Genomic DNA, 17,201 nt, shown 5'->3' with positions numbered 1-17,201 from the left:
TGGTGAACACTAAAAGGCAAATCGAGCCACGTTATATATGAGAGGTATATCTAAATTTTGACTATCTCCAATTTTGTTCTTGGACCACCCTAATAAATGCGAACAATACTTTGTTTACAAAAATACATAGACATACGGACGGACGGACAATCATAAATCGATTCTGAATGCGATTCTATGCAGATCATCATCCTTCTCCATGTCATAAACAAATGCACAAAGACACAATACCCTGACCACAGTGTGGTGTAGGGTATACAACACTATGGTGTACCTGAAATGTATCGCTCTAAACTTATATTCTCTTCCCACTTACATCAATATTTCAAATAAATTATGCAAACGCATATATCCAAAAAACTTCCGCTTGTGCCGAAAAACCACCTATTACACCAGAAACATTAATTTAATTTTGCAGTTCCTGAATGTAAAACATATTAAACAAAGTCGATAAAAAGCAACTAAACGCCAACTAAAATATCGGTTATTAAACCGTAAACCATTTCCCCACAATAAAATGAAAACACTTCACATTCGAATGGCATGAAATGCAAAAAAAAACCAGTAAGGAAAGCTCAAAAGTCGGGCGGGGCCGACTATATGATACCCTACACCACTATGCATATTTAGTAGAGCTCTCGTAAAAAGGTTTATACAGGGCATTTCAGAGCTCTATGAGATATTTGGTACAAAATCAAAATCTATCTAATTCTATCGTGCATTTTACGAACTATAGCTATATCTGAACCGATTTTCACCAAGTTTGATGTATTTGATTCTAGGCTGAATTCGGTCAGATTTGCCAAAACCCAGGACATTTGGGCTGATATTGGACATTTGGTGCGCAATCAACACGAAATTGGATGAATATATATATAGGAGGTATATCCAAATCTGAACCGATATTTGTAAAACTGAAAAAGAAGATATTTCTTGGCTGCATCTGATACCAAATATTATTCTTGTATCGTACATTTTTCGAATTTGAGGGACTTAAAGTACAAATCGGATGAAAGGTATATATAGGAGCTATAGCTGTATCCGACCGATTTTCACTAAATTTGATGTACCAATATTAGCCATTTGCTGCACATTTAATCCGAAATCGGATGAAGATGTATTTGGGAGCTATAGCTATATCTGAAACGACTTTTACTAAAATTGGTGTCCTTGCTTCTAGGCTGAATTTGGGCAGATATGCCAAAATTCATGCCATTTCGGTTGATATTGGCCATTTGTTGCACAATTAACTCGAAATCGAATGAAGATACATATGGGTGCTATATCCAAATCTGAACAGATTTTGAGAAAATTAAAAGCGACTACTTTTGGGCTTTATCTGATATCTGGTACCAAATATCATTCCTGTGAAGAGTATGCTATGCTATACTATATCCAAATCTGAACAGATTTTTATAAAATCAAAATCGACTATTTTTGGGCTTTATCTGATATCTGGTACCAAATATCATTCCTGTGAAGAGTATATTACGAATGTAAGGGACTTAAAGAGCAAATCGGATGAAACATATATATGGAGCTAGAGCTATATCTGAACCGATTTTTACTAAAATGTGTGTACTTGCTTATAGGCTGGTTTCGGTCGGATTTGCCAAAATTCATGCCATTTGGGCTGATATTGGCCATTTGATGCACAATTAACACGAAATCGGATGAAGATATATATGGGAGGCATATCCAAATCGGAACAGATTTTAATAAAATTAAAATCAACTATTTTTGGGCTTTATCTGATAACTGGTACCAAATATCATTTCTGTGGAGTGCATATTACGAATGTGAGGGATTTAAAGACGAAATCGGATGAAACATATATATGGGAGCTATAGCTATATCTGAACCGATTTTTACTAAAATTGGTGTACTTGCTTTTAAGCTGGTTTCGGTCGGATTTGCCAAAATTGATGCTATTACGGCCATTTGGTGGTCAATAACCCGAAATCGGATGAAGATATATATGGGAGCTATATCCAAATCTGAACCGATTTCGATAAAATTTAAAACAGTTATTCCTGTGCTCCATCTAATACCTGGTACCAAATATCACATGTAAGGGACTAAAACACTAAATCGGATGAAACATATATATGGTTGCTATATCTGTATCTGAACCGATTTTCACTAAATTTGATATACTTGCTTCTAGGCTGAATTTAGTCCGATGTACTAAAATTCAGTCCATTTGGACTTATATCGGCCATTTGGTGCACAATTAACCCGAAATCGGATGAAGATATATATGGGAGCTATATCCAAATCTGAACCGATTTCGATAAAATTACAAACAGCTATTTCTGGGCTGTACCTTATATCTGGTACCAAATATCACGGTTGTGGAGTGAACATTACGAATGTAAGGGACTAAAACACTAAATCGGATGAAACATATATATGCTTGCTATATCTATATCTGAACCGATTTTCACTAAATTTGATATACTTGCTTCTAGGCTGAATTTGGTCCGATGTACTAAAATTCAGTCCATTTGGGCTTATATCGGCCATTTGGAGCACAATTAACCCGAAATCGGATGAAGATATATATGGGAGCTATATCCAAATCAGAACCGATTTTCTCCAAATTTGTTGTATTTACTTTAAGGCTAATCTCGGTCACATGTGCCAAAATTCGGGCCATTTGGGCTGATATTGGCCATTTGGTGGTCAATTAACCCGAAATCGGATGAAGATATATATGGGAGCTATATCCAAATCTGAACCGATTTCGATAAAATTTAAAACAGCTATTTCTGTGCTCCATCTAATACCTGGTACCAAATATCACGGTTGTGGAGTGCATAGTAGGAATGTGAGGGACTTAAAGATCAAATCGGATGAAAGATATATATGGGAGCTATAGCTATATCTGAACCGATTTTCTCCAAATTTGATATACTTGCTTCTAGGCCGAACCCGGTTGGGTGTGCCAAAATTCAGGTAATTTGGACTGATAGTGGACATTTGGTGCTCATTTAACCCGAAATCGGATGAAGATATATATGGGAGCTATATCTAAATTTGATCCGATTCTCACCAATTTCAATAGGGTTCGTCCTTGGGCCAAAAAAATATTGTTTGGAAAATTTCATCTCAATCGGATAATAAATGCGACCTGCATTTTGTTCACAAGAATACATGGACAGACGGACGGACGGACGGACGGACGGACGGACGGACGGACGGACGGACGGACGGACGGACGGACGGACAGACGGACGGACATGCATAAATCGACTCAGAAAGTGATTCTATGAAGGTTCTCAAAAGTAACTATGGGTCTATCTCGTTTCCTTCTCCATGTTACAAACAAATGCACAAAGACATAATACCCTTACCACTATGTGGTGTAGGGTATAAAAACTGTGGATTAAATACAACAAATTTTTAGCCAACACGCCACTGGGAATTCATTCCATTTCAGGGGAAAACTCAAATGGATTTTAGATTTATGTAAAGAGTACTATAACAATAATGCTAAATTTTTATACATTTAACACGAATTCAAATAACATGAGAATGAATAAACGAATGCAATGGACTCGGTGTTAAATCAAACAATAATGGTATGGAAAAAGTATTTGACTTTTAGTTGCTGATACAAATAGCAAAATTTTTACAAATATAACAAAAATTTGCCGAATTTCAACGAAAGTTAAACTTCACCACATGGAAGGTTATCAGTAATAAGGAGACATCTCTCGATTTGGCGGATTTAGAAGTATTATGTGTTATGAAGGGTTTCTTGAGAAATGATTGGCATTTCATCAGGGGTTTACGCAAGGAAATTGTAGAATATATGAATTACAAATATTTTTCCACCACCGAGGAAACTCGAAAATTGTTGAATATAAACAATATTCACAAACGATTGCCAGTAATAATCTACCTACCTACGCATTTATATACTTAACACCAATCTACGTATTGCCATAGATTTTTTTCCAACCAAATTTGCTGTACAGCTCTACATCTGTACATTTTTGTTTTCAGGGTGTAATATATTTTAGTGTGCTGTTGTAACACGGTCGGCAATTAAATGTAAATTTTGACATTTTAAAATATGTATTATAATTCAATAATAAATTAAACCCCTTACAAACACACACACATCGATACACAACATTTTAACTGGAAATTAAGTAGTCAACGAATTTGGATTTAATTTGTGTAGATATTTCCATAGATATTATTTGTAATTCGTTTGGTATTATGTTGCAAATTAGTATTTGGTTAATGGCAAAACATAATGGTATATATTCGGTTGGTTCATAATAGTGTTGCCAGAGCGATCTAAAATTTTTTTGAGAGAAATCAGTTTCATGACATTTGAAGTTAATGCAGCCATGTCCGTTTGTTTGTGTACATAATAACTCTCGAAAGGAGTATTCGATTTGGTCCAAACTTGGTACACCATTATAAAGGGTAATTCTTTCAGAGCTATAAGAACGATTTTCAAAAAAAAAAAAACATTTTCGGTAATTGAATGGCTCATCAGGTGCACTAAATCGATGTCATCAGCTCTTAGTCAGATGTTATTTTATGGATTCTGTGGAATGGTACTACCACAAAATTTTTGCCGCTTGAAAGAAAAAAACATTTGCTGAAAAAACAACTATGCAATTGTGTCAAAAAAAAAAAAAAACTACAGTGAGATAATGTTATACCTTTATATACCCTCCACCATACATAGTATGGATGGTATATTAAGTTCGTCATTCCGTTTGTAACTCATGGAAATAATAATTTTAGACCTTTCGTCTGTTGTAATAAAGCTAGAGTCAAAACGAATACATACAGGAAGCTACAATTTGGCACAGCTCCCCGATTCGTTTTTATACCCTACACCACATAGTGGTAAGGGTATTATGTCTTTGTGCATTTGTTTGTAACATGGAGAAGGAAACGAGATAGACCCATAGTTACTTTTGAGAACCTTCATAGAATCACTTTCTGAGTCGATTTATGCATGTCCGTCCGTCTGTCCGTCCGTCCGTCCGTCCGTCCGTCCGTCCGTCCGTCCGTCCGTCCGTCCGTCCGTCCGTCCGTCTGTCCATGTATTCTTGTGAACAAAATGCAGGTCGCATTTATTATCCGATTGAGATGAAATTTTCCAAACAATATTTTTTTGGCCCAAGGACGAACCCTATTGAAATTGGTGAGAATCGGATCAAATTTAGATATAGCTCCCATATATATCTTCATCCGATTTCGGGTTAAATGAGCACCAAATGTCCACTATCAGTCCAAATTACCTGAATTTTGGCACACCCAACCGGGTTCGGCCTAGAAGCAAGTATATCAAATTTGGAGAAAATCGGTTCAGATATAGCTATAGCTCCCATATATATCTTTCATCCGATTTGATCTTTAAGTCCCTCACATTCCTACTATGCACTCCACAACCGTGATATTTGGTACCAGGTATTAGATGGAGCACAGAAATAGCTGTTTTAAATTTTATCGAAATCGGTTCAGATTTGGATATAGCTCCCATATATATCTTCATCCGATTTCGGGTTAATTGACCACCAAATGGCCAATATCAGCCCAAATGGCCCGAATTTTGGCACATGTGACCGAGATTAGCCTTAAAGTAAATACAACAAATTTGGAGAAAATCGGTTCTGATTTGGATATAGCTCCCATATATATCTTCATCCGATTTCGGGTTAATTGTGCTCCAAATGGCCGATATAAGCCCAAATGGACTGAATTTTAGTACATCGGACCAAATTCAGCCTAGAAGCAAGTATATCAAATTTAGTGAAAATCGGTTCAGATATAGATATAGCAAGCATATATATGTTTCATCCGATTTAGTGTTTTAGTCCCTTACATTCGTAATGTTCACTCCACAACCGTGATATTTGGTACCAGATATAAGGTACAGCCCAGAAATAGCTGTTTGTAATTTTATCGAAATCGGTTCAGATTTGGATATAGCTCCCATATATATCTTCATCCGATTTCGGGTTAATTGTGCACCAAATGGCCGATATAAGTCCAAATGGACTGAATTTTAGTACATCGGACTAAATTCAGCCTAGAAGCAAGTATATCAAATTTAGTGAAAATCGGTTCAGATACAGATATAGCAACCATATATATGTTTCATCCGATTTAGTGTTTTAGTCCCTTACATGTGATATTTGGTACCAGGTATTAGATGGAGCACAGGAATAACTGTTTTAAATTTTATCGAAATCGGTTCAGATTTGGATATAGCTCCCATATATATCTTCATCCGATTTCGGGTTATTGACCACCAAATGGCCGTAATAGCATCAATTTTGGCAAATCCGACCGAAACCAGCTTAAAAGCAAGTACACCAATTTTAGTAAAAATCGGTTCAGATATAGCTATAGCTCCCATATATATGTTTCATCCGATTTCGTCTTTAAATCCCTCACATTCGTAATATGCACTCCACAGAAATGATATTTGGTACCAGTTATCAGATAAAGCCCAAAAATAGTTGATTTTAATTTTATTAAAATCTGTTCCGATTTGGATATGCCTCCCATATATATCTTCATCCGATTTCGTGTTAATTGTGCATCAAATGGCCAATATCAGCCCAAATGGCATGAATTTTGGCAAATCCGACCGAAACCAGCCTATAAGCAAGTACACACATTTTAGTAAAAATCGGTTCAGATATAGCTCTAGCTCCATATATATGTTTCATCCGATTTGCTCTTTAAGTCCCTTACATTCGTAATATACTCTTCACAGGAATGATATTTGGTACCAGATATCAGATAAAGCCCAAAAATAGTCGATTTTGATTTTATAAAAATCTGTTCAGATTTGGATATAGTATAGCATAGCATACTCTTCACAGGAATGATATTTGGTACCAGATATCAGATAAAGCCCAAAAGTAGTCGCTTTTAATTTTCTCAAAATCTGTTCAGATTTGGATATAGCACCCATATGTATCTTCATTCGATTTCGAGTTAATTGTGCAACAAATGGCCAATATCAACCGAAATGGCATGAATTTTGGCATATCTGCCCAAATTCAGCCTAGAAGCAAGGACACCAATTTTAGTAAAAGTCGTTTCAGATATAGCTATAGCTCCCAAATACATCTTCATCCGATTTCGGATTAAATGTGCAGCAAATGGCTAATATTGGTACATCAAATTTAGTGAAAATCGGTCGGATACAGCTATAGCTCCTATATATACCTTTCATCCGATTTGTACTTTAAGTCCCTCAAATTCGAAAAATGTACGATACAAGAATAATATTTGGTATCAGATGCAGCCAAGAAATATCTTCTTTTTCAGTTTTACAAATATCGGTTCAGATTTGGATATACCTCCTATATATATATTCATCCAATTTCGTGTTGATTGCGCACCAAATGTCCAATATCAGCCCAAATGTCCTGGGTTTTGGCAAATCTGACCGAATTCAGCCTAGAATCAAATACATCAAACTTGGTGAAAATCGGTTCAGATATAGCTATAGTTCGTAAAATGCACGATAGAATTAGATAGATTTTGATTTTGTACCAAATATCTCATAGAGCTCTGAAATGCCCTGTATAAACCTTTTTACGAGAGCTCTACTAAATATGCATAGTGGTGTAGGGTATCATATAGTCGGCCCCGCCCGACTTTTGAGCTTTCCTTACTGGTTTTTCAATGAAATTGCCTAAAAATCCACAAAAAGACTTTCTTCTCAGTACTTTTACCCCTGGAGTCTATATAGATCCACGATATCGTATAGCCCCCATATAACGGTACCCTCCAATATTCGGTATTTTTATGATTGTGGCCAAATTTTTTGATGAAATTATCTGAAAATACACGAAAGCAGTTCCTTCTGAGTACTTGACCCCTTGGGAGAGTATGGTCTCATAGGTTCACGATAGCGTATATCCCCCATATAACGGTACCTCCCTATATTCGGTATTTTGCTGATTTTAGCTACATTTGTCAATGGAATTGTCTAAAAATCCATGCTAGAAGTTCTTTCGAAGCATTTTGCCCCCTAGAAGAGAAATGTCTATATAGGTCCACGTACAACGGTACCCCCCGATATTCCATATTTTGATGATTTTAGGGACATTATTCAAAGGTGTTGTTTCAAATTTCTCATTTAGAATTCGTAATGGGTACTACAGCCTATGACAAAAAATTCCTTATGAAGGCTTACGTCTTCGTATAGGCCCCTTATATCAGAAACTCCCGATATTCGGCATTTTGACGATTTTAGGTACAATATTCAACGAAATTGTTTGAAATTTGAAGTTCCTAATATGTACTACAGCATGTGACAGAAAATTGTCTATGCGGGTCCAGGTCTTCGTATAGCCCCCATATATCGCTACCACTATAATGACAAATATCCGGTATTTTTAAGATTTTAATAGAACTTTCAACGGATTTGTTTTTTTATTTTTGTTTAGTTATTTATTATTTATTTATTTATTTTTTATTTATTTATTTTTTATTTATTTATTTTTTATTTATTTATTTATTTATTTTTTTTTTTTTATACCCTACACCACATAGTGGTAAGGGTATTATGTCTTTGTGCATTTGTTTGTAACATGGAGAAGGAAACGAGATAGACCCATAGTTACTTTTGAGAACCTTCATAGAATCACTTTCTGAGTCGATTTATGCATGTCCGTCCGTCTGTCCGTCCGTCCGTCCGTCCGTCCGTCCGTCCGTCCGTCCGTCCGTCCGTCCGTCCGTCCGTCCGTCTGTCCATGTATTCTTGTGAACAAAATGCAGGTCGCATTTATTATCCGATTGAGATGAAATTTTCCAAACAATATTTTTTTGGCCCAAGGACGAACCCTATTGAAATTGGTGAGAATCGGATCAAATTTAGATATAGCTCCCATATATATCTTCATCCGATTTCGGGTTAAATGAGCACCAAATGTCCACTATCAGTCCAAATTACCTGAATTTTGGCACACCCAACCGGGTTCGGCCTAGAAGCAAGTATATCAAATTTGGAGAAAATCGGTTCAGATATAGCTATAGCTCCCATATATATCTTTCATCCGATTTGATCTTTAAGTCCCTCACATTCCTACTATGCACTCCACAACCGTGATATTTGGTACCAGGTATTAGATGGAGCACAGAAATAGCTGTTTTAAATTTTATCGAAATCGGTTCAGATTTGGATATAGCTCCCATATATATCTTCATCCGATTTCGGGTTAATTGACCACCAAATGGCCAATATCAGCCCAAATGGCCCGAATTTTGGCACATGTGACCGAGATTAGCCTTAAAGTAAATACAACAAATTTGGAGAAAATCGGTTCTGATTTGGATATAGCTCCCATATATATCTTCATCCGATTTCGGGTTAATTGTGCTCCAAATGGCCGATATAAGCCCAAATGGACTGAATTTTAGTACATCGGACCAAATTCAGCCTAGAAGCAAGTATATCAAATTTAGTGAAAATCGGTTCAGATATAGATATAGCAAGCATATATATGTTTCATCCGATTTAGTGTTTTAGTCCCTTACATTCGTAATGTTCACTCCACAACCGTGATATTTGGTACCAGATATAAGGTACAGCCCAGAAATAGCTGTTTGTAATTTTATCGAAATCGGTTCAGATTTGGATATAGCTCCCATATATATCTTCATCCGATTTCGGGTTAATTGTGCACCAAATGGCCGATATAAGTCCAAATGGACTGAATTTTAGTACATCGGACTAAATTCAGCCTAGAAGCAAGTATATCAAATTTAGTGAAAATCGGTTCAGATACAGATATAGCAACCATATATATGTTTCATCCGATTTAGTGTTTTAGTCCCTTACATGTGATATTTGGTACCAGGTATTAGATGGAGCACAGGAATAACTGTTTTAAATTTTATCGAAATCGGTTCAGATTTGGATATAGCTCCCATATATATCTTCATCCGATTTCGGGTTATTGACCACCAAATGGCCGTAATAGCATCAATTTTGGCAAATCCGACCGAAACCAGCTTAAAAGCAAGTACACCAATTTTAGTAAAAATCGGTTCAGATATAGCTATAGCTCCCATATATATGTTTCATCCGATTTCGTCTTTAAATCCCTCACATTCGTAATATGCACTCCACAGAAATGATATTTGGTACCAGTTATCAGATAAAGCCCAAAAATAGTTGATTTTAATTTTATTAAAATCTGTTCCGATTTGGATATGCCTCCCATATATATCTTCATCCGATTTCGTGTTAATTGTGCATCAAATGGCCAATATCAGCCCAAATGGCATGAATTTTGGCAAATCCGACCGAAACCAGCCTATAAGCAAGTACACACATTTTAGTAAAAATCGGTTCAGATATAGCTCTAGCTCCATATATATGTTTCATCCGATTTGCTCTTTAAGTCCCTTACATTCGTAATATACTCTTCACAGGAATGATATTTGGTACCAGATATCAGATAAAGCCCAAAATAGTCGATTTTGATTTTATAAAAATCTGTTCAGATTTGGATATAGTATAGCATAGCATACTCTTCACAGGAATGATATTTGGTACCAGATATCAGATAAAGCCCAAAAGTAGTCGCTTTTAATTTTCTCAAAATCTGTTCAGATTTGGATATAGCACCCATATGTATCTTCATTCGATTTCGAGTTAATTGTGCAACAAATGGCCAATATCAACCGAAATGGCATGAATTTTGGCATATCTGCCCAAATTCAGCCTAGAAGCAAGGACACCAATTTTAGTAAAAGTCGTTTCAGATATAGCTATAGCTCCCAAATACATCTTCATCCGATTTCGGATTAAATGTGCAGCAAATGGCTAATATTGGTACATCAAATTTAGTGAAAATCGGTCGGATACAGCTATAGCTCCTATATATACCTTTCATCCGATTTGTACTTTAAGTCCCTCAAATTCGAAAAATGTACGATACAAGAATAATATTTGGTATCAGATGCAGCCAAGAAATATCTTCTTTTTCAGTTTTACAAATATCGGTTCAGATTTGGATATACCTCCTATATATATATTCATCCAATTTCGTGTTGATTGCGCACCAAATGTCCAATATCAGCCCAAATGTCCTGGGTTTTGGCAAATCTGACCGAATTCAGCCTAGAATCAAATACATCAAACTTGGTGAAAATCGGTTCAGATATAGCTATAGTTCGTAAAATGCACGATAGAATTAGATAGATTTTGATTTTGTACCAAATATCTCATAGAGCTCTGAAATGCCCTGTATAAACCTTTTTACGAGAGCTCTACTAAATATGCATAGTGGTGTAGGGTATCATATAGTCGGCCCCGCCCGACTTTTGAGCTTTCCTTACTGGTTTTTTTTTATACCCTACACCACATAGTGGTAAGGGTATTATGTCTTTGTGCATTTGTTTGTAACATGGAGAAGGAAACGAGATAGACCCATAGTTACTTTTGAGAACCTTCATAGAATCACTTTCTGAGTCGATTTATGCATGTCCGTCCGTCTGTCCGTCCGTCCGTCCGTCCGTCCGTCCGTCCGTCCGTCCGTCCGTCCGTCCGTCCGTCCGTCCGTCTGTCCATGTATTCTTGTGAACAAAATGCAGGTCGCATTTATTATCCGATTGAGATGAAATTTTCCAAACAATATTTTTTTGGCCCAAGGACGAACCCTATTGAAATTGGTGAGAATCGGATCAAATTTAGATATAGCTCCCATATATATCTTCATCCGATTTCGGGTTAAATGAGCACCAAATGTCCACTATCAGTCCAAATTACCTGAATTTTGGCACACCCAACCGGGTTCGGCCTAGAAGCAAGTATATCAAATTTGGAGAAAATCGGTTCAGATATAGCTATAGCTCCCATATATATCTTTCATCCGATTTGATCTTTAAGTCCCTCACATTCCTACTATGCACTCCACAACCGTGATATTTGGTACCAGGTATTAGATGGAGCACAGAAATAGCTGTTTTAAATTTTATCGAAATCGGTTCAGATTTGGATATAGCTCCCATATATATCTTCATCCGATTTCGGGTTAATTGACCACCAAATGGCCAATATCAGCCCAAATGGCCCGAATTTTGGCACATGTGACCGAGATTAGCCTTAAAGTAAATACAACAAATTTGGAGAAAATCGGTTCTGATTTGGATATAGCTCCCATATATATCTTCATCCGATTTCGGGTTAATTGTGCTCCAAATGGCCGATATAAGCCCAAATGGACTGAATTTTAGTACATCGGACCAAATTCAGCCTAGAAGCAAGTATATCAAATTTAGTGAAAATCGGTTCAGATATAGATATAGCAAGCATATATATGTTTCATCCGATTTAGTGTTTTAGTCCCTTACATTCGTAATGTTCACTCCACAACCGTGATATTTGGTACCAGATATAAGGTACAGCCCAGAAATAGCTGTTTGTAATTTTATCGAAATCGGTTCAGATTTGGATATAGCTCCCATATATATCTTCATCCGATTTCGGGTTAATTGTGCACCAAATGGCCGATATAAGTCCAAATGGACTGAATTTTAGTACATCGGACTAAATTCAGCCTAGAAGCAAGTATATCAAATTTAGTGAAAATCGGTTCAGATACAGATATAGCAACCATATATATGTTTCATCCGATTTAGTGTTTTAGTCCCTTACATGTGATATTTGGTACCAGGTATTAGATGGAGCACAGGAATAACTGTTTTAAATTTTATCGAAATCGGTTCAGATTTGGATATAGCTCCCATATATATCTTCATCCGATTTCGGGTTATTGACCACCAAATGGCCGTAATAGCATCAATTTTGGCAAATCCGACCGAAACCAGCTTAAAAGCAAGTACACCAATTTTAGTAAAAATCGGTTCAGATATAGCTATAGCTCCCATATATATGTTTCATCCGATTTCGTCTTTAAATCCCTCACATTCGTAATATGCACTCCACAGAAATGATATTTGGTACCAGTTATCAGATAAAGCCCAAAAATAGTTGATTTTAATTTTATTAAAATCTGTTCCGATTTGGATATGCCTCCCATATATATCTTCATCCGATTTCGTGTTAATTGTGCATCAAATGGCCAATATCAGCCCAAATGGCATGAATTTTGGCAAATCCGACCGAAACCAGCCTATAAGCAAGTACACACATTTTAGTAAAAATCGGTTCAGATATAGCTCTAGCTCCATATATATGTTTCATCCGATTTGCTCTTTAAGTCCCTTACATTCGTAATATACTCTTCACAGGAATGATATTTGGTACCAGATATCAGATAAAGCCCAAAAATAGTCGATTTTGATTTTATAAAAATCTGTTCAGATTTGGATATAGTATAGCATAGCATACTCTTCACAGGAATGATATTTGGTACCAGATATCAGATAAAGCCCAAAAGTAGTCGCTTTTAATTTTCTCAAAATCTGTTCAGATTTGGATATAGCACCCATATGTATCTTCATTCGATTTCGAGTTAATTGTGCAACAAATGGCCAATATCAACCGAAATGGCATGAATTTTGGCATATCTGCCCAAATTCAGCCTAGAAGCAAGGACACCAATTTTAGTAAAAGTCGTTTCAGATATAGCTATAGCTCCCAAATACATCTTCATCCGATTTCGGATTAAATGTGCAGCAAATGGCTAATATTGGTACATCAAATTTAGTGAAAATCGGTCGGATACAGCTATAGCTCCTATATATACCTTTCATCCGATTTGTACTTTAAGTCCCTCAAATTCGAAAAATGTACGATACAAGAATAATATTTGGTATCAGATGCAGCCAAGAAATATCTTCTTTTTCAGTTTTACAAATATCGGTTCAGATTTGGATATACCTCCTATATATATATTCATCCAATTTCGTGTTGATTGCGCACCAAATGTCCAATATCAGCCCAAATGTCCTGGGTTTTGGCAAATCTGACCGAATTCAGCCTAGAATCAAATACATCAAACTTGGTGAAAATCGGTTCAGATATAGCTATAGTTCGTAAAATGCACGATAGAATTAGATAGATTTTGATTTTGTACCAAATATCTCATAGAGCTCTGAAATGCCCTGTATAAACCTTTTTACGAGAGCTCTACTAAATATGCATAGTGGTGTAGGGTATCATATAGTCGGCCCCGCCCGACTTTTGAGCTTTCCTTACTGGTTTTTTTTGAAGATTTCCAAATTCATTCCAAATGGTGGAGGGTATTCAAAGTTTGGCCCGGACGAACTTACTTCTTTTTTGCTTGTTTCCTTCATAAAAGTATGGTCTATTTCACCCGTTAAATTTTATTCGATGTGTGATTGTAATTTAAAATGGACAGACGGACGGATGGACATATAACATCCTGTGTCTTGCACCAATATTTCGGGATGTTACACATTTTTGCCCCAATCAAACTAATAGTGTTTTATGTGTATGCTATAAAAATCAACGACCATAACTCCTTTGGTCCTTGAAAATGTGTTGCTTTAAAATCTATAGCTCTGAGAGTCCTTGGAAAAGTATCCTCTAAAAAGTTCACGGTTAAAGTTCTGATAGTTCTTGGAAAACTATCCTTCAAAAATCCACGAATATAGTTCTTAAAGTTTTCAAAAATTATCTTTTAAAAATTTGAAAGTCCCTGAAGAATTCTTTTTAAAAATCCCCGAATTTTGCTTAGTTGTTTTTTTAATAAAATTTATAAATATTCACGTTTATAGGCCGGAACAAAAATCCACGACTATAGCTCATATGGTCCTCGAAAATGTTTCTTTAAAAATCCATGATTATAGTTCAGAGTGTCCTTGGAAAAGTATCTTCTAAAAATATCACGATTATAGCAGTTCCTGAAAAATTATACTTTAAAAATTCTCGATTATAGCTCTAATAGTCTTTCAAAAATTATGTTTAAAAATTGGACAAGTCCTTGAAAAATTATCTTCAAAAGGGAAATGTTTAAAAATTCAAGATTACAGATCTACAATAGCTCTGATAACCCTTGAAACCCCATAACTTAAGAGTCAACTACATTAGTTTTATTGGCCTTCTGATGGTACTCTGATAGTGATTGAAAGTATTTCTTTAAAAAAATCAAGATTATGTTTCTTAACGATTATGGGTCTGATAGTCCTTGAAAAATTATCAAAAAACCGGTAAGGAAAGGTCAAAAGTCGGGCGGGACCGATCCTACACCACTATGCGTATTTAGTAGAGCTCACGTAACAACAAAGTTTATATTGGGAATTTCTGTGAAATTATGTTATGGGAATTTATCGTAGGTATATAAATATCTGAACCGATCTCGATTTCGAGCTGTATCTGATGCCCGGTATCAAATACCATTGTTGTGGAATGCATATTACGCATGTGAGAGACTTAAAACGTCCAATCGGATGAAACATATATATGGGAGCTATACCTATATCTAAACCGATTTCCACCAGATTCAAAGTACTTGTTTCTAGGATAAATTCGGTCGGAATAGTTAACATTCCGTCCATTTGGGCTGATATTAGCCATTTGGTGCACAATAAACCTGAAATCGGATAAATATATAGAGCTATGACCAAATCTGAACCGATCTTGACAACATTTTAAATACTTATTTCTGAGCTGTATCTGATATCTTATACCAAAGATTATTGTTGTGGAGTGTATATTACGCATATGAGAGGCTTAAGCCCCAAAATCGAATGAAATATATGTATGGGAGCTAAATCTAAACCGATTTTCACTACAAGTAAATTTGAAGTACTTGCTTCTAGGCTGAATTACGTCGGGACTGTCAAAATTCAGTCCATTTGGACTAATATTCGCCATTTGGTGCACAATTAATCTGAAATTGGTTGATGATATATATGGGAGCTATATCTAAATTTGATACGATTCTCACAAATTTTATAGGTTTGGCCCGTGGGCCGAACAAATATTATTTGGAAAAGTTCATCTCAATCGGATAATAAATGCGATCCGGACTGACATGCACAATTCTATTTAGAAAGTGATTCTGTTAATATCCTCAAAAGTAGCTATGGGTCTATCTCGCTTCCTTCTCCTCGTTGCGAGCAAATGCACAAAGGCATAATATCCTTACCACTATGTGGTGTAGGGTATACAAATTAGCGATCCTTCGAAAATTTACGATTATAACTTTGAAAAATTTTCATTTCGAACTTCCAATACCAGTTTTAATATAATTCCGTCGAAGAATGTGCCTAAAGTCCTCAAAATACCAAATTCTGCGTGGTATCATTATATGAGGGATATACGAAGTGGATGTGGACATTCAGAGGCAATTTTCTATCATAGAAAGCGGTACCCAGTATGAAATCGAAATAACAAAATTAAAACAATTCCGTCGTAATATGTGGCATAATTCATCAAGATGCCGAATATCGTTTATTACAGTTAGCCCCTACATAACTGTAAGGAAAAGTGATCCTATGTAGTTAATTTTTAACAGAGAATATAGTACCAATTATCAACACCGAATATAAAATTAAAAAAAAATCGGTTGAACAATGTCGCTAAAGTTATCAAAATGCCGAATATAGGAAAGTACCAATAAATGGTGGCTATACAAAGTCGTGAACCCGTATGGGCAAATTTTCTGTCATAGAAGGTGGTACCCAATACAATATCCGAATACCAAATTTGATAACATTATATTGCCTGTATATCAAGACCTATCATAGGATGTAGCACCCATCTCGAACCCCAAATACCGAATTCGAAACAGTTCTTGTTAAAAGTGTGACATAAATGAAAAAAAAATCCGAAAATTGGGAGGTACAGTTTTAAAACTCATCTCAGTTAATTTTTAACAATCTTCTATATTGTTGTTGCAAAAATCGTCTATATTTATATTTTCTAGGATCTAAGACGACCGAATATTGGGGTACCATTATATGGGGGCTATACGAAGAAGTGGACCTGCTTAAACAATTCTCTGTCTTAGGCTGGTCTATCCATTACGAACTTCAAATGCCAAATTTGAAACAATTCCGGTGAAAATGTCGCTAAAATCTTTAAAATGTCGAATATTGGGAGGTACCGTTATATGTGAGCTATAAGAAGACGTGGACCTGCATAGACAATTTTCAGTCTTAAGCTGTACTTTTTATTACGAACTTCAAATACCAAATTTGAAATAATTACGGTGAAAAATGTCGCTTAAATCATCAAAAGACCGAATATCGGGCGGTACCGTTAT

Source organism: Musca domestica, unplaced genomic scaffold (assembly GCF_030504385.1).
Source record: "Musca domestica strain aabys unplaced genomic scaffold, Musca_domestica.polishedcontigs.V.1.1 187, whole genome shotgun sequence".
NCBI lineage: Eukaryota > Metazoa > Arthropoda > Insecta > Diptera > Muscidae > Musca > Musca domestica.
This window is presented reverse-complemented; position numbering follows the sequence as displayed.